We start from the raw sequence: 20,159 nt of genomic DNA on the forward strand, positions 1-20,159 counted from the left end.
CCTCTAATTTCTGAGATTTATTAGCTGATGCCTATGGCAAAGGAGGAGCAAAGCAGTAAGAACAATATATGACTGTTAAATAGCTGCATTTTGATGCTAGTCATGTTTGAGCATTTTATTGCTGGATAACTTTTTTTATGAATGTTTGGAGATAACATATGTCTCATCACCCTGCTCCTCATGGGGTGGAACTGTAAACAAAATATTTTATATGAGTACTTGCTGTAAAATTATAAATAAATCAAGTGCCTCTCTTACCATAGTTAAACATAACCTTGCCACAGGTTGGATTCCGTGCTACAGGCTGAAGATCAACTGTCAGTTGCATAGACATCACACCCAGTCTTAGCCCTTTTATTGTAAAATGTGTGAACCTTAGAGCTGTGGGAAGTTCTCTGAAGAAGTAGGGCTTATTAAAGCAGGCATAGAAATGTACTAACATATAGCTCTTGCACTGTAGATGACTTAGAGAGTGGGAAAAGCAGCTTTTATCTGTTCGTACGTGCCTGAGTAGCCATCTGTGATTAGATGATCAGATTTCAGGTGGTGGAGCAAAGCAAATACCATCTCAAGTCGATTACAAGATGCCGGTGTAGCCGAAAGATCCTGATTCAAAGATCTCGGACCTCCAAATTCAGCCTCCCTTGGCTTTGATGGCATCTCAATCAAGGCTCTCTTTCACTGATTTTACTTATCCTAAGTTCCCTTTGATCTTGAATTTAACTCTGAAAATGTAGATATAGACAAAAACCTTATTCACCTCTATCAGTACAAACTCTGTTTGGTTCCTACTTAGCAATGTATTTAATTGGTTTTGACTAATCTCTTTCAACTGGAAAGGTAAGAATTGACTTTGAAGGCTGCCGTGTTGGCCCCAAGTCCAAGAGGGACAGATGTATCTTCATTTAGTTTGTGCAAAGTCAATACTTGATATTTGCTGGCTCAGATTCAACTTATTTAACTTTAGGCATGTAATCTAAGGAGCCTAATTGCTATAGGTTCCACACATAAGCAACTGATAAATACAAGTCTCTCTAGAGGGCAATGAAGATCTGTTAAGATACTAATTGCCTACTGAAGGTTCCTATCTGTCTACATTAACTATGTGAAGTTAGGAGAGTGATGACACTTCTTAATGTAAGCACTTCAAATGAATTTTTGTGGAACAATCCTGGCTGTAATTTTAGAACTTGTCATCAGCTGACATTAGTCAAGATTCGAGCTGCTTCTGTTCTAAGGGAGCAGCAACAAGGGGTTGGATTGACAAAACCTACAAAGTGAAGTAACGTTTGAGATAGTCCCTCAGAACACTAGAAAATAGTTTCTGGCTAAATACCTTCTATCCTAAAACAACCTCCCGGGGAGCTCCACGACCAGGGACTCCCACACAGAACCCTGAGCTGTCAATAGGGGAAGAGAAGGGTGTCAGTCATCTCATACATACACTAAGAATAAGGCCTTCAGAGAAGAGTAGGGCAAAACACCCTGGCTGCAACTAATAGGAAGCTCAGTAGGACAATTTATATTGATTTTTTCAATTTTTATATCTTATATTTTGCTATTTGTCTCAAATGTGAAATATTTTGCCACTTTTTATTTTCATTCTTGCTGTAAGCTGTATGTCTATGCTGAGAGAATCCTTGCTGTCGATTCCATCAAAAAGATTTCTGTAGCAAAAGAAACATTTCTGTTGTTCCTTACTCCCACTCAGAACATTAACAAGAGCACATTAATGGATTCCTATGTATGTGCAATGCCATTCTTCCTATAAAAATGAATGTACAGTACCATCCTTCTATCTTGCTAACAGCTACAAACTGTTTTTATATTGATATCCTAATATATCCTCAGCATTTTTCATCAATTCTCAACAAGCGGTGTCTTACACTGATGTTATGTTTTAATCTCCACTGGGAGTGGAGTAATGTGATGTGCAAAGAAGATGTAAGGCCTCTGCTGTGTCCATTTTTACATTAAAATCCCATTGCCATGCTGCCAAAAATCTAAGAAAATTGTGGGAAGCTATATACTGAAAGATGGAAAATTCCAGTGCAAGGGAGGCAGAGGGAGAGGAACTGCATGTTCCCTGAATGTCATTCTTAGCTCTTTTATTTAATCATACTTAGAATTTTTGTATTTGTGATGTTTTGATGTTTCATGTAGATTACTTGTAGGAAATCCAAGACCAAACCTATCAGGGTAAGAACACGTGGATATGCCATTTATTTAAGCCTCAGCTGTGCAATCTGAAACCAATAAGACATGCAAGAATACTTATCAAAATTAATATCAGTAAGTGTTCACTAATGTGAAGATGGCAAAATCTGTATCTCATTTTCTTTTCTCACTAGTTACAGAATCATAAAAACAAGGATCTTAAGTGAGGAAACACCAAACTGGTTTTCCTAGTGGCTTCCTCCAGTATCCCACACCCTGTTCTCTAAAGGTTTCTAAATCTACCATGTTCCATATGCCTGAAAAAATAAATTTATAACCCCCTCAGATGGACTACTCTGCTGGAAAACAAAACGTCTCCCTGTGGCTGGTAACCCTGTCCTGGGTAACATCTGAGGTACTCTGAGGAGCTTTATGTGTTCCCCACTGCATTCTTACATTTTCCCAAAGCTTCCCAGTTTCTATCCCCATCTAATTATTATAATGAAACTATCTGAAGTGGAAGGAAGAAGCAACACCCTAGTGCAGTGGTTCTCAACCTGTGGTTTGTAGACCGCTGGGGGCAGCAATGTTGTCACAGGGGGTCTGCAAAGGCTTAAAGCACGGGTGGGAAATGTCCAGCCAGAAAACATTTAGTCTGGCCCATGGCAAGCACTGCACCTCCTTTTCCCACAGCCCCCTCCCCTCAATGCTCCTCTCACACTCAAGCTCTTCCCCCACCCCATGCCTGCCCTGATGCACTATTATATTCCATGCTGGTGTGGCTGATGTAACCAGTAGGTACAAGTAGGTAACCACTTTACCTAAACAGGTTTTCCCTGTAAACATTTTCTTAACCCAACAGCCCTCTTCAGGGCCACAATGGGGCTGAAGTCTGTTCCTCCAAGTGGTGGTCCTGGAGCCGTAAACAAAAATATATGGTGACTGAACTCAGACAAACAAAGGGGGAGGTGAGGAGAACTGTAAAAACTTTTCATCAAATTTTAATGTAAAAATTGGCATCAAATTTCGAATTAGCACATTAAAATACCATAAAATGGACCATTTGAACAAGAAGAGTGTTCATGCTATTATTTTAAATTCATATAGAATCATTGTAGTAAAGATATTTTAACAAGAGTGTGTGCATTAACAGATTAACTTATTTCCCCTTCTCTCCACATCTGAAGACCCTTCATGAGAAAATTAAAGTAAATATTTGATGCGGTCTAGTGCTTTAAATCTTGAATTAAGTCTTGGTGGTCCGTGGTCACAAAAGGTATTTAAAGGGGGTCCATACTGAAGAAAAGGTTGAGAACCCCTGCCCTAGTGTGTTTGTCCAAGATATTTGCTCTATTTTTTCCCCCCCGTTTTTTTTTCATAGTGGGCATCAACATCTCTTCATCATGCTGATAAGAATATACATTTAAATACATTAAATACATGAAAATAGATTAAAAACTTCACATTTAGGAAATATGAGTGATAATGTGGTGATAAAAAAGGTGTTTGAGGAAGGTAAGACAGTCTAGCTTCACTGACATCAGTGAGTGTAACTCCTGATTTACATCAGCTAAGGGACTGGACCAAAACGTGAAGATCAAACATGACACAAATATAACATGTATGTGGTCAAAACATTACTCTGTACCACCACAGTGCTTGTACTCCAGCATATACATATGTAGTTCTTATTTGATTGCACAGCAGTCATACCAGCTCACAATATTTCAGCAGACTTTATTATTTGATGCCTAACACAAATTTGAAACTATATGCGGTATGTTTGAGTTCCAAGCTGCTGCTGATGCAGCTCAGGTTTTCTACGTCTATTGCCATTGCAAAAGGAATGAGAGAAAAAAATCAACAGAGGTTATTTCAGAAGGAAACAGAAATATCTTTACTGCTCACTAAACTGTGCTTATATGAACTGTCTGATACGGCTGTGAAGCTTATAACTGATCATATTAAGCAACTTTTGTTGCTGGAATTCCTCATCAAAGTCAAAGAATAGGATTCGTGAAGCTAACAATTTTCAGATCACTCCATCCACTCTTGGATGAATGTTATAAATGACCTTTCAGGGAGACTCCTGTGAAGTGTGTGACAATCACACCAGCCAGAGAACATTTCTCCTGTATTTGAGATGAGCAATATCAGGTTACCGCCTAATCCTGACCTATCATTAATCACTGTAGAACCAGCTGCAGAAAAAAAATATTAGCAATCAGATAGAAAAGTCTGGAAGGAAAGAGGCTCCATTGCCTGACAGAAGCAGAAGTAAGTGCTCTGGCAGGCTGTTCAGATTTGGAAAGCCCTCTTTGTCTAGCCATGCTCTCACAGCAAAGAGGATCAATAGAAAAAAATCAAATGCATTATCTTTGTTTACATCCTAGGCACAACAGTGTGAAAATCCTCACCAGGCTAAGGAGCCTGACGGTGTGTGATGGATGCCCTGTTTAAATGATGCCTTTGAAAGCTTTCACAATGCTCTGACAGAGGACTCACTGGAGAATAAATGACTTTCCTTTAAATTACAAGAGCCTGGGTTGAGAAGACAGACAGTGTGAATGTCGCACTATAAATTCAATATATTCAACTGCTTCTGGTGTTAAAGAACAATTGTTAGTGGTGAAAACACATCCAAGATTGTCTTGACCCAAGGAAGTTTTGGTTATCAGTAATGAGAAAGCTACGACATTGTATTTTGAATTATTTTTTTCTACTTACAGAATATGCTTGCAATAAACAATAGAAATGTGCTTTGGGGTTGAATTTGCTATGCTGGCAATCCATATAAAAATAATACATAAAAATCCAATGGAAGCACTCAAGTGTGCATTGTGTATTATCCTTAAGTGCAGACTGAGAGAGTACCGGTATAGCTATTCGGTATATTAAGTGTGTTATGAAGCTTTGGAATAATAAGTTAAATATCTGGAGATGGCAATATTACATAAAAATAGCCTTTCTTTAGATAAAGTACCTATATTTCATGTAAAGTATGTGGGGTTATTGGTAAAGAAAAGTTTAATCTTTCTGTAAAATGTGCAAAGTCATGTTCCTTCCCATATATTGTTAAGTTAAAAATAAAGAAAACCTCTTTGGAATAAAGTAAATAGACCTGGCAGAAACACTCACTCTTGTGGGTCTCTGGTGGATAAGTAAACCCATGCTAAGCAAGAAAAGCTCATTCACCTCCAGGCTGGACCTAGGTACACCTGCATTTCCACACCTGTAAAATGAATTTCAAGAGATTTCAGCCACCGTACGTACATCAAAAGAAAAAGCCTGTTTAGGAGCTGAGCCCTAAACATAGAACTTGTAGCAACGTATTTATGCTCCCTGGTGAGGTGGCTACATACTTCTTAAAGACACTGTACTGAACAACCCCAGTGGAAACACTGCCTCATGCTGGGGTGGATTTCCTAAAACCAGACTCGGGGCAGGACCTCATTATAGAGAAGATGGAAAGTCAGATGAAAATCACTTACTTTCAGGACTGCCTAAATTCTTTAGGAGTTCTAACTTTTTTTTTATCATTAAAACAATCTATATTTTCAAACTTCTACAGCTTTTTGCTGGAGGTAGCTTGCCTAAATGAAAGATTTGGAAGTTCTTCTAGAGTACCATAATCTGTGCAACAAGTATCCACATGCCATATCCATCATGTATCTCTCTCATTGTCATTTTATACAAGAGATACTGAGCAAGAAAGACACTGAGAACCTGCAGGCATTATACAAAATCAGAAAGCACTAGTTAAAAATGTGAAACAAAAATTAATTACACCCATAGATATAACATTCAGCACTACTGTGTCCTTATGCCTTTATAATCTGATGGAAAAAAGGAGCAAACTACAATGACCTGAAGTTGCTTTCGTGCCAAATGACAATGTGCCAACCTGGTTTCTGTGTTCACTTCTTGTTAAATTTTCACTGATTGCCCAAAATTAATTGCTCAGTCACCACAGGAAGATGTCATAATATGAAACACCAAATGATGGGGGAACGTCTTTTGTTTGGTTGGTTTTTTGTTTGTGTTTGTTGGAGGTTTTTTCCACTCAGTAACATGGAGTTTGACCAAAAAAATTTTGTTCAAAATTTGGCTAAAGAATGCCTAGGTGCATTAATAAAAATGAGTATTAGGTACCCAAGAAAAATGAAGATTCAGCCTTTCCTCTGACCTGTCCTTTGCTTCTCTCCTCTCACTCCAGGAGAGTTTCAAGTGTCTGCTCTATGTGCAATCTCCTCTGCATTGAAGTCCTCTAAGTAGACTGAGACACACAGAGCTCCTACTGCTGTACTGGTTTTCGTAATCTGTAATTTTGAATAATGACTGGTATAAACTAATGGAATTTAATTCTGTTTGAATATTCTTTGGCCAGTAATCAATTTTGCCCTCAGAAAAAGCCTTAGTAAATGAGGGTTGGTTTGTTTTTTGGTTGGTTTGGTTTTGTTTTTTTTTTTCCCTCTAATCACTCTGCACCTTGTCTGGAACAAGAGAAGCATGAATAAAAATATTTAGTGGATATTGGAGGTGCTATGAATATAGCCAAAAATCTCTCTTTTTGAAAATATCAATCTAAGTGGGTAAACCTCAATTCATCATGAAACTCACAAGAAATGGTCAGTCACTAACTTTATATATAATAATCATCTTATTTTTGTTCAGTTATGCGTGTCAGGGTGCACTTTAAGTTCACCTCAGCCAAATACATGCACTGAAGACCAGAAATGTTTTCCTGAAGTTCAAGTTTCACTTAGGTCACAGGATGGACCCGAACCCCAACCCCAAATTTTAAATTCTGTATTGGGCCTCACAATCCAGTTCAGAGTTGACATCAGCATCCTCATCCTACCTATGAGTATGCCTAACTACATGATGTGCTGACTCTGGCAACCCTTTATACCTTGCTATTCCGATAGAGTTACTAAAAATGGAATTGGTTTGTCTCCACTTTAATCAAGGGTGAAAGCAAGACAAGTTGGAAAGGAGTGGGAATGAGCTGTGCAATTTGTTGACTACTGCAAATCCTGCTCCATAATTATATTTCTTTCTATGGTAGTTATTGAATTCACTTAGTAGTCGGAGCACATCATTTAAAAAAAAAAAAAAATTACGGTTGAAGGTAATGGGGTGTTAATAAAATATAAATCTGGTGGCTGTTGAGGCTAGTTGATAGTAAAACAGACAATTATTGCTCTGAATGTTCCACTGAAAAATAAAAAACTGTTGTCTTTGGAAGTATTTGCTTAAACCATATTATTTAGTTTGCTCAAAATTTGCAGAGCTCTGTTATTGGAAAATATTTTTTTGCAGCAGAGAATTGGAAAGGTTAGAGTCCTGAATTATAGTAGAGGGGGAAAAAAGACCCCCATCAAGCAATGCAGTTTAATGATCTTAGATTATGGTCTGTCTAGATAGCAGCTCTCTGTGATGTTATGATTAGTTGTGTTAGCCAGTAAGTGCCTTTGCAACTGGTTTGTGAAAATTCAAGTGTGGAATTAAAGAAAAAGTGAGGAAATTAAGGTTATTGATAAGGTATTCGTCTCTGTTTTTCTCATCAGCTGGCAAGAACAATGTCAGCAAGGCATGTGGTGCTTAGGGTTGAGAAACTGAGTGATGCTTGGATCTGAGGATGGTTGCCCATGACTTTGTCTCATAACCATCAGGAAGCCCTTTTATGATATTAAGTAATTCTTCGCTCCCTCACCTTATTTGTACCACACTGGCAACTTCAATTTCCACTCAGATTTGTTTCAAAGTGTGTTAAAGCCACCACAAAAGGAAAGAGCAGATTAATTTCTTCATATGCAGTTGGTAGCCCTAGTTTGCTTAAAATAATCTCTAAAAATAATCTTTTCAAACTCAGTATTTGAGAATGAGAAGCCGTGCCAAGGCTATTTCCACCCTGAGAATTCTTGTATACTGCTGTTTCTGTGTATATTAACAAGTATAACGGGAAGGATTTATCAGAAGAGTGTTTAAAAGTGCTACACTGACAAATGTTTTATGGAGTATGAAATTGTAAGTGTCAATACAATAATAGTAAGTAGGGGATTGTAGTATAGTTAAGAGTGCTCAAAATCAATAAATACACACAACTGTCTGGATACATCATAAAAGCAGAGAGTTCATAATGGTTGCCTCTCCACGCCAAAATGAAAATAAACCAGAGAACGGAAGATGAACAGCTAGGATATTTTAGGGTCTAGTATCAACAGCCAAGTGATGTGCTTTGCTCGTGGAGAGTTGCCTATAGCAAAAATCAGACTGAAAGATCTTTAAAGACAATGGGATTCCTTCTTTTGGCCAACGTGATTAAAAAGAGAAATAAAATGTGAGACAGTGTACACCGATTTAACTCTCAAGTCAGTCTTAATATTCAAACTCTCATACTAAGGATGCATTTGCTAGTCTACAGAAAGAGTGGAGCCCAAACAAGTCTTCCTTTCCTCTCTAATTAAATACTGGTTGCATCTGTGGCACCACAGTTCATTGTCATGAAACAGAGCATTAAAATTGCACAGTGCAGAGGGACTATTCAAAACCTTTTTTTATTAGCCTTTATTAATTGCATGATGAGGGTCTTTAGACAAGTGATTTAGAATCCCATAAAGCTAAATTTGCAAAAAAATTGGAGCCTAATCTCTGCAATTGAGAAGTAACTGTTAAAAGCCCCTACAAGCACATGACAGTGCATGCAGTATTTTTGTACTTTGTGTAATTTTTACATGTACAATATATGGTTTGTATATATTTGTAATATATGTAATTTTAAAAAAAAAAAAAAAAACAAACAATAAGTGACATCTCATGCTTCCATTTTTACATGCCCGGTTTCAGATGGCCAAAACACAGGTCTTCAGCTGTAATGACTTATGAAAATGCTGCTTGTTAGGACCCCTACCAGCAACACTTTTCAGCACAAAATCAATTCAAATGCAAGAGCCATGCCAGTATTTGCTGACTCAAGGTTGGATACATGCACAAATATTTTGCTGAATATGTGCCACTTTTTCCAGTTCTCCACCAGGGATCTAACACACATTCAAATGACAGAATACCCCTAAGGTGTGAAATGGTCCAAATTAATTTTCATTTTACCAGGGTATGTTCATGCACTTAAACAAATCTCACCACATGAGTGAGGTCTTGTAGAAAAATTACTTCAGTGGGTTAAATTTGGAATGATAGGAGCTAAAGATACCCTCAATGTGCAGGGGCTCATTTCTTAATGTGGGATGGTTATAATTAAGCTTCCACAGACATTTTTTTCATTCTGTTTCCTCCATCTCTCTACTGCCCTTAGATAAATTGAAGGTCTCTTTGTGTATGAGTTTAGAATTCAAACATGGTGTAAGCTGAGAAATCTTCTTTCCCCTCCGGTGCATAAAAATGGAGGAATGATACTCATCCATTGACTTCAACAGAATTAATTTTAGGATGAATTTACAACACAGAAACTCCAATTTATTTTTCCATATATGCCACATTCTTGACTCTGGTTTCCTAAAAACTGTGCAGAAAAATTCTTCTTATGCAGAACTGCTCAAAAAAATCACATTCACAGCTATTCCGTTTATAGTGCCAAAATAAATAACAAATATTTTCCTCACTAAAGAATTTAAAGCAGAATTGCAAATATCCTGTACAGAACTGTACAAATGAAACTGCTCAGTTCAGCATCTACCACCGGTGATTTCTGTCTTTGCATCTGGGCAGGAGCTGTTAAGGTTTGTTTAATTATTCCTTACACTATAATATAGTCCACAGAGAAAAATTAATTGCAAAATGTATCCATCTTACAGGGAAAGTAATATCATCTAGGATAAAAGCTGAAGCTTTTCCAATTAAAGCCGCTGTCAGTAAAGTGCAGAATGTGATTGCAAATGCAAAAAAGCAGTTTAACTTTAGCTCTCCTGCAAATACACCATGGATTGGGTATGTGAACACCATTTGTCCAAATACTGGCCAAACCGATATTTTTGAATAATTATATAGATTCAAACACAGCCACTATGACATGCAGCATAGTCTTGCTTCAAGGTTCTTTCAAGACAAGCAAAATGTCTGTTTGTCCATGGAGGACTAGTCATGAGTCACTTTCTAAGAATCTGTTCAACCCACTTCCATTGCATTCATTGGTTGCATATCTTAATACGGACTCAATAGAGCTGAGGTCAGAAGAGAAGCAGTTACCTCCACAAGTCTGTTAAATGGTAATCCCATTTCAGTCCCAAGGAAGAACAGGCTCCATGTTCAACTGGTATTAATTACTCTAGCTCTATATTGCCATCGTGACATTATAAAAATGTCATGATTAATTAAATAGCATATTTATTATTTTTTAATCAATTGTCTCCTAAAGAAAGAAGGCTACTGGACCAAATGAGAAATTATTGGCTATATTAACCCCAAAATTTTTCAGAAATGGTCATGAAAAGTAGAACCTGGCTTTTTTAGAAAAATAGCAAGATGATTGTTCCTGTTACTTTTAAAAATCTTCTGATGCTGATTGAGAAGAGTTTGAAAGATAATCTGGAGAGAACATAGGCATGTGTTTAACTGCTTTTCTGAATACAGACCTCACTGAGGCTAAGTGCGGTTCACACACCTGAGGTATGGATACCCCTCCATCTAGAGGGACCTGGAGAAGGTCATGAGGCTCAAGAAGGCCAAGTGTAAGGTTTCCAGGTATCCATACAGACTGAGGGATGAAGGGATTGAGAACAACTGTGAAGAGAAGGACTTGGGGGAAATGGTGGGTGAAAATCTGAACATGAGCCAGCAATGTGCACTCATAGGACAGAAGACAAGCTGTATCCTGGACTGCATCAAGAGAAGTGTGGCCAGAAGGTTGAGGGAGGCGATTCTCCCTTTCTACTCCACTCTTGTGAGACCCCACCTGCAGTGCTGTGTCCAGCTATAGAGTCCTCAGCAAGGAAAGAAAGGACCCTGTGTCATGGATGAAAATACTTGACATAGTTATGATTTAGTTGCACTTCAAGCTTTATTAATGGTGTAAGGTGGATCAAAAGGATGAATTTTAACTGCACTTAATGACTGACCAATTTAAAGATTAACAAGGCAATTTGGTAGAAAATGTTATAATTAAAACAACAACTTAATTACAGATTCAAGAATGACAAGCTTCACACTAGCTTGCTACAAGGTACCCTAAATACAAAAGACACAGAGACAGAAATAGTTGGATCCAGTGAAATATGTAGACCCCCACACTTGTGAAGACAAGTGTGCATATTCAAGCACATAGGTAGAGAAGTGGATGGAAGACTAGCCTGCAGTTGAGATTTCCCTCCTCTTGAGCTTAGAGCAAACACTTACAATGCATCAGCATTCCTCTGGATGGTAATTGAGCCTCAAGAAGTCTGACTTCACCCTGCCTTACATCAGTTCTGTGGGCAGATGGTCTTTAAACCTCGAGGAGTCTGTGCCTGAGAGGTGTCCCATCTGAGGGGAATCCTCTTGAAATTCAGGAATGCTCAAAGGGTCTTGCTTAGGGTCTCTACTTATACAGTCCAAGATAATTGACTTTTGACAGGTACTAATCGATTCCAGCCCAACTCGGATGACAAAATACTCTGGTACATTCCACCAGTTACATAGACCCATAACTTGATAGATTTTGAATATTTAGCATCACCTCCTTTGGGCCATAACACAGGAACAGATCTACAAGGCTGTCAGAAGGTTAGTGATTGTCATTAGAGTTCCCAAGTGGTAGGGGAGGGGGCAGGAGCCAGGTGCATTAAAGGAGTGCCTTAATGTTCTGATCCTCTGCCTTTCCCAATCTTTCTTAGGTTGGTATCTGGCCTTGGGGTGGGAATTGCACCAAGCACAGAGTGATGCAAGAGAGGTGGGGTAGTTGTACCACCACACCCTGTTGGAGAGTGACCAGAAGAAGCCACAAAAACTGATCAGAGGGATTGTTTTGCCAATTATCAGACCTAGCATAAAGGACACAGCCAGCATAAAGATGAACCAATAACTAAATTATATTTGATACAAAAGGGTCAGTACATGGGTGAGCACCAGGGGAACAAATCAGTCAGATCATACATAATCAACATCAATCCCTCTGACCCCAACAACAACACCACACAACCAACTATGGGTGGAATAAACAGTGAAATACAGTTTCCCATAGATGAGATGGGAGACAAACAGGTCAACAAGCCCAATATATAAGACCAAGGAAGCCACACACTGAATCTCTACACAGCCCACATTTACAAAAGCCAGACCTGACTGGAGCCCAGTCCCAGGGAGGCAGGAGGTCCTTCCCCAACAGGGAACTCTGCACAGGACATCCACCTCACACACAGACACTGCCCCTGCCTGCAAGGGGTCCCAGCTTTTATCCCTCAGTGGGACACCTGACCTTGGGTTACTTAATGTGGGACACCTGGGGCTCATTTACCCAATGGCTCTGTCTGCCAGGCTGCTGCACCCTGGAGGGAAGTTTAAAGGTAAACTCACCCACCCTTTGCGAAGGGCTGTGGGAATTACCCATATGTCAACCTTAATTTGGGGCTTGAGGTTGAAACCCCAACATTTCAGGGATGAAGCACTTGTCTTATGAAGAAAGGCTTAGAGACTTGAGGCTGTTCAGCGTGGAGAAGAGAGACCTCCAGGAAGACCTTATTGTGTCCTTTGAGTACTCAAAGGGGGCTCATAAGAAAGAAGGGGACAAACTTTTTCGTAGGGTCTGTTGTGACAGGACCAGAGGTAATGGTTTTAAGTTAAAAGAGAGTAGATTTAGACTAGATAGATATATGGAAGACACTTTTCACGATGGGGATGGTGAGACAGTGGCACAGGTTGCCCAGAGAGGCGATAGATGCCCCATCCCTGGAAACATTCAAGGCCAGGTTGGACAGGGCTCTGCGCAACCTGATCGAGTTGAAGATGTCCCTGCTCATTGCAGGGGGGTTGGAGTAGATGGCCTTTAAAGGTCCCTTCCAACCCAAACCATTCTGTGATTCTAAATGACCTGACATTTTGTTCTGTAGGAGTCAGATGTAATGAATGGAAGCTACTAGTAGGTGAGCATTTCTAGATGGGGTATTTGGTCCTATGAAAGTTTTACTGGCCCAGGATTTCATCCAACATTTTGAAATGTAGAACTAGGGATGAATCGAATAGCAATGTAACACAGTATTTTAAGTCATAGTCAGAATTTTTATAGAAAAGATACAGCATTTCCAGTTTAGTTTCATTACTGCAGGCCTCATTACTCTAGCAAGCAAATAATGTCAAGCACGGATCATGAAGAGCAGATATGCTTTCATTCACACAGTTATTCTGTCAATTCAGCTATTAAGCAGAGTTCTACCTTTTGCAAGAATTGAGTTTGAGTTTAATGTTATACACCTTGTACTATTCCATTTCATTTCAAGCATAGCAGTATCTAAATATTCTAAAGTTAATTTTTTGTCAGCTAAGGATCCATATGACCAGGTTTGTAAAAACTCTAGTTTGTACCAAAAAAAAAGCGCATAGTTTTATTGGAATTTTATTAATGGAAACAGCAAAAGCTGGGACTCAAAATGTACACTGTAATGATATCAGGACTCATTTCCATCTCATACTAGATTCACACACACTTCATTAATGTTCATGGAGTCATTAAGAAGGCGAGAGCAGTTCCAGAGACAATCCTGATATAAAACCCATATCAACCTCTCCCACAGAAGTGTGATGTCTAAAACTATAAAGCCTGCCATAGTAGGTAGGAACTAAAGTCTGCTCTAGTGCAAAGGCATTCTTCCATCAATAGCTGAAACTAGCAACTATTATTATGGAGAGAATGTAATTAAAAAAAAAAAAAAAAAAAAAATACCTCCCCGGAACTCTTCCAGCTCCAACAACCTGGCTCATGGAAGTTCTGCGCAAGGGGTATTATCTCTCTACTCAATACCTTGTGACAGATATTTCTTCCATGAGATTTTCAATTTACTTCAAATACATATAAACTTAATACCCACAGACATAAATTTCACAGCCTCTTTACATGCTGTATAGGTATTATTTTATGATCTTACAAGCTTCTACTGATAACAAATGCTAGAAGCTCAGTACCGTAGCTTCCTTTATCTGTTAGGTTTCTTTCAGAAGTCAGTAGTTAATACAAGTAGAAGAAGCAGAGACCTCTTCCTGGAGCTCCTTTAATCAACATCTGTATACAGGTTCCCCATTCCAATTAAAAAACACCCGCCCAATACCCCAATCTTCTTTACAAACTCAGTGATATAAATTAAAAAAAAAAAAAAAGAAAAAAAAAAAAAAGGCATTTTAATGAAGGGAAGACATTTCAGGCACACCTCTAATTTGTGTACAATTGTAAATGGGCAACTTGGAGAAAAATTATTTGTATCACCTTCTATGGTGGGAGCAGCAGCTTTGGATTAAAATAATATTTATTCACAGGATCACTTTTAAATAGAAAAATGAGGGGAAAAGACAGTGAAAACCTGAACTTGTTACTAACCTGCCTGCTGCCTTTATATATCCTTTAATGAAAAAACTATAAAGGTGTTACAATAAGAAATCTTCTTTTGCTAATACTGTAAATTCAAGAAATGTACCTGCTAAAAAAGTAATATTTTGTATAAAATCAAGGAAATTTAAGTAATCTGACATCATCATTTGCCTGGTGAAGCGATTATCCAGTGGCAAAAAGCAGCTGCATTATCCCTTGATCATTATACTATAATAAAAATCCAAAGGACTTCATGAAGTTTACTACTTGTTGTTCCTCTGTTACCTTGATTACATTATTCAAATGATCATGATGTAATGCTGACATTACTTTTTGTTCGCTAACAGTTTAAGGCTTATAGTGTATACATTGCTCTTCTCTATTATCATGGCATTTAAATATTATTGCACATCCTCCTTCCCAACACCATTATGCTATTTTGTGGAAATAAATTAACAAAAATGGCCGGGGCATAACCTCCATTCTTATGCATAATTTATATCGCTCCATAATTAATAGCTGTGTCTGAGACACAAATTAGTCATTGTAAGTAATGAAACTTTTCTTAAGAAAAATGTGTTTCATCTCACACCAATGCATGGGTTATTTGGAGGTATTTATTCCTTTTAAATGACCAGTATATAAAAATATTTCATAAGCACCGTAATTTTTTTATTCTTTTAAGGTTAGTTTTATACACTTGTTTCCATGTGTGATGGTTCTATTTTTCTTTTGTTGGTTATTCTCTCTTTTATTGCAAATAAAAATATGTTTGGATAAATTGCACATAAAATTGTTTATTGCTGCTTAAATCTGCCGGAGGTTTGAAAAGAACATATCCTGCAGCAATTCTCATTCAAATTGGGTGAGGATCTCACCTCTTGTTAAATTCTGTGCTTTATTTCTTCTACACCAGCATCCTGCAGAGCAGATAAGAAACAGAATGACCCTGGAACTCAGGAGAGATTTTGTTATACTGTAGCTGGTGTTTGTTGACATAGATCCAGCAAGCATGAAACTATGTTGTTTACAGGTCATGAAGGCTGAAGACACTGCTGAATTGTTTATTTTCAGCTCTTTTTTTCATGTACAGTTCCTGATATGAAAATACCCCCTGTAATGGTACATGTCTGAGGCACGGGGGCAATGTATAGACTAGTGAATAAAACAAGCTGCAGACAGTCCTTTGACTGAGCCCACTTGGTGTGGTACAGCTTATGTACATTTATCTAAAACCAGGGAGGCCTCTTTCCTTCCTTATGGGAAAAGCTGTTGCCCCTGGATTGTGATTGAAGTAGTGGTGAGAGGCTATTAACCATCATCAGCTAAAACCGTGCCAAAGAGCATGCGAATAATTAAACAGTACGGACAATCACAGGCCGGTGCTCACACACCACTCGTGTTTTATTAATTAGTATAGAATGAGTCAAAGATTTTAGGTTAGGAACCTGACTGACATGCTAGGGTAGCAAGAACAGCAATTCCTGCCGCAAAAATGCACGAGGCTGAATGTGACTGCAGTTGGTTTCCCAGTGCAGGAGCTGCAGATCCTCCTTTGCTTGCAGGAGTGAGAAACGGCAGGAATGCGTATACTCTCTGCTGAGGAAGTTTAAAACCATGTTTCCAGAGGGATGTAATTACATATCATCTTGAACAGAATGGTTTAGTTGGTTAGTTCAAATTTTGTTTTATGAGAAGTGGGGTATACACACCTCCTTTTTTTTTTTTTTTTTTTTTTTTTTTTTCTGGTTATGGAGAATCAACCTCTGGTCTTTGTTACTGCTTACAAAATACTGGTTTAGCTGATATCAAATGGCAAAACCTTATGACTAGTGATTTGGGTTAGTTTCTGGGTGTGCATCACAAATACATGAAAATTTAAGTGCTTTCTGAAAAGTAAATCATGCCTGTAAGATGCAGCTTGCTGGGTCACTGGAACCACCAATCAATTTGGAATATGTCAGACAATAAGTAAAGCTAACTATCACCAAATATTTGAACATGATCATTTGGTGACCAACCAGCTTCTAAATACCTGTTTTGCAACCACTGACTGGTGAAAAATCAGCAATGCCAAACAAACAGAACAACTTCTTTCAAGAGGGTTTGTTTGTTTTTTTTCATTGTGCCTGATTTTTTCGCCCATTGAAGTCAACGGCAAAATTATCTTGGATTTAAAGGGCACAGAATTAGGTCATCAGTGTCTCCTAATCCATTTATCCTAAACCTCCTAGAGAGAGACAAGTGCTGTAACTGTAGAAGAGAAGACATTTGTTTGAATTTTGCTTATTTGAGGTAACAAAATCTGGCACCAAATGCATTTGTGTGTCTGGGTGTAATTATTCTCCTTTCAGAGAACTGCTATTTCTTTCTCGCCTCAGGACCATTAAGGTGTTAAGTACAAAGACACTACTTGATGTAAGTAGGCTCCAGACAGTCTGAGATGTGAAGAATCAGCCTGGTGAGAGTTACCACATCAGACTGTTGATTAAACAAAGGTAACTCAGTACCCTATCACCAACAGGGAGTGTGAGAAGGGGTGGGAGGAAGTTAAAAAAGAAAGATTAGAAGAGTGGAAAGAGAAAGAAAATCCTACCCCTCCTATTCTTCACAAAATTGTTTCCCATTCATTTTCTTCTCCTTAACCTCTCTCAAGTCTGAAGTTTAATATTTCTATTGAATGTAATCACAGCTTTGTTGGCTGCAACAATTTATAAGGTTGAGATAGGCAAAGACAGAAGCTGGCAGTAAAGTTTTCCATATCAATAGCTGCTCTGTAAGTATGATCATGGGTCTGCAGCACTGCCACCCACTCCCTCCACCTACTCTCCCATTAGTCAATCAAGGACAATCAGTCATCTCATCACAGAAACAGACTCAAGAAATATGCCTCTATCTTCACAATAAATTGACCTGGATATTAAAATGCAAATTCATCATCATGAACCTCTGGAAATCCACTTGGATAATAACAACAAACGTGAAACTAGCTTAAGGCTTTGAATAATGACTTTGAAAATAATTTTTTAAAAGTTTTTTCCCCGTTCCATTAATTTCATGAACCCAACATTTTTTGTTTGTTTGTTTTCAGACAACATCTGCAGACTAACTTGTGGCAAGTGGGCAGGCAAGTGGGAGGAAAGGAAAGGAAAGAAACAGTCAGGTACTCTGGAGCTGTAAATCACCATATGACCAGCTGGTTGAAATTGGAGTAGTGCAACTTGACCTTGCCTGCTTATACCTCCAGTGGTATTTTACTTGGGGTATTTTTCTGGCTTGAACGTGGCAGTATTCACAGCTGGATATGTATGACGCTTGATGCAGCCCAGTTATCAGCTGGAAGGTCTCGGTCAGTCTGTGCAGAAAGTCTAAAAATAAGTGTTTAAGGTATATGGAGCTGAAAGGAAAAATTTCAGTTCCCCCTTAGGCTTCAGCCTTAGGAAGAAAATGCCATAATTTGAAAAGACAGGTTTTTACTTATATACATTAGGGAAGGTGACATTATCTTAAGGCTAACAAATAAAGCCTAATAAGTATGACTAATAATAAGTCAATGAAGGATAAAATAATAAATAAAATAAGATAATAATAATAATAATAAATAAAGCCTAATAAATAAGTCTAATAAAGCTTTGAATCAGAAACACACTGGGAGGGAATTCAGTCACCTTTTGTGCTGGAGCTTGTTGCCATTTTGTGTGTGTGTGTGGTTATAAGAAGTGAGTTTTGGCTTAAATATGGCTGTGGTTGTGAAGGGTTGGTGGTAAGGAGATGTTTCTCCTATTACAGGAACTGACAGAAGAGAAAGGATGCATCAGTGGAGGTCAGAAGGCTATTGCCAAGATCATCTTAGAGTTTCTGTTAAAAAGTTTATAACTCAGACAAAATCTATTTTTACCATGATAAAATCCAACTAGACAGATCTTATACCTCCAGCTCCTTTCTGATCACTATTGGAAACAGCTGTCCATCCGGAATAACTTTAGCATCTTATGGAGTACAGCAAGAATCCATGTCCATGGAGTGACTTTCAGGATCTGTCTCTAAATCAATCAATATTTTTATTCTTTCTCGCTTTCAATGGAAACTGTATTACAGACAATTATGCAATAAATTGTGAAGTAATATCAAGAGATAAATAATCTCTTTCTGGTGTTTTTCACATCAGTGTTGCAGACCCGCAATTTCTCATTAATTGTTGTACATGGAAGCCCCATCAGTAATGTCACAAGACACAATGCAAATGAAAACTCTGCATTCTAACAATACAAAAGACCGTATCATTCACTGTAGCAACTACCACCTTTACTTCATCAGATTATAACTTTTCTTAATTCAAGGACACACTTAGAAGTGAGCAAATAAGAGATTGACCCAGGCATAACAAAGATTATGTGTGAAATGCCCGCTGTGAGAAGGGAAGACGGAAGCATCCTACAATGTCACCGCCTTTCTAATCGACTCCGCTGAGCCTTGAAAAATATCTAAGGTCTTCCTTGCAGTTGCAAAGCTTTTTTTGCCAGAGGAAGTGAAGTGGGGATTTATGGGGAAAATATGGACCTGAAGAAACATGAGATCAAGATGGAAGGAAGAGAAGTGAAGGAAAAGGCAGGGAGAGAGATCTGGCATGACAAAGTTGTTTCAGAAGTTTGGGGCTCAACTATATTTGACAGAAATGAATACTGTCATTCTTAACTAGCATGTCTCTGTCTTTTTAAACAAGGTTAGATTAAGGAAAACAATAAAGTTTTTACTTACAAAATTCTGTTCTCCTTGATTCATCAGAAAACCAAACCTACAAACAGTTTTCATGGTTTCCCAGATGATAATAGTTCTCTGTAGGTTTTTATCAAGTAAGAGCCATCTTTTCTCCTTAGCATTCTACATCATTAAATCATCACTCCATCATAACAAGGACAATGCGAAGTGCTGAAATGATGGAATGCAGGCTGAGATCCTACAAACAAGAAGTGTATTCTCAACATGTCATTGAGTGAACCAGTGGAGCAAAGACTGGCGGCATAGCTGTCCTGTTGAAAGCTGATTGATAACGGGGGTCGATTATTTATAGCAAGCTTTATGATATGACTTTTTATAGAACTTCATGCAGGAGAGGACGAACTCAGCTCATTATTTTTTCTCATCCTGAACCAAGGTTCCACATCTAAAATGCTATTGTTAGGGTGGATAAAGACCCTATTCTGAAGAAGGAGTATCCTCTAACAAAACTGTTTCTCCCTCTGCATGTGAGATATTATTTCATTTGACTTGTGAAGAGTCATCAGTGCCCTGTCTTGAAGAAAGAAGGGTCAGGCCTCTCAGGAGGACTACAAGATTGTCATGGGGTTATGCAGCGAGAAAATTAGAAGGGCCAAAGCCCAACTAGATCTTAATCTGGCTACTGTTGTATAAGACACTAAAAAATGTTTCTATAAATACATCAGCAACAAAAGGAGGGCTAAGGAGAATCTCCATCCTTTATTACATGGGGGGG

The sequence above is a fragment of the Athene cunicularia genome, assembly GCF_003259725.1.
Source record: "Athene cunicularia isolate RWA chromosome 1 unlocalized genomic scaffold, athCun1 chr1_part1, whole genome shotgun sequence".
NCBI classification, from domain to species: domain Eukaryota; kingdom Metazoa; phylum Chordata; class Aves; order Strigiformes; family Strigidae; genus Athene; species Athene cunicularia.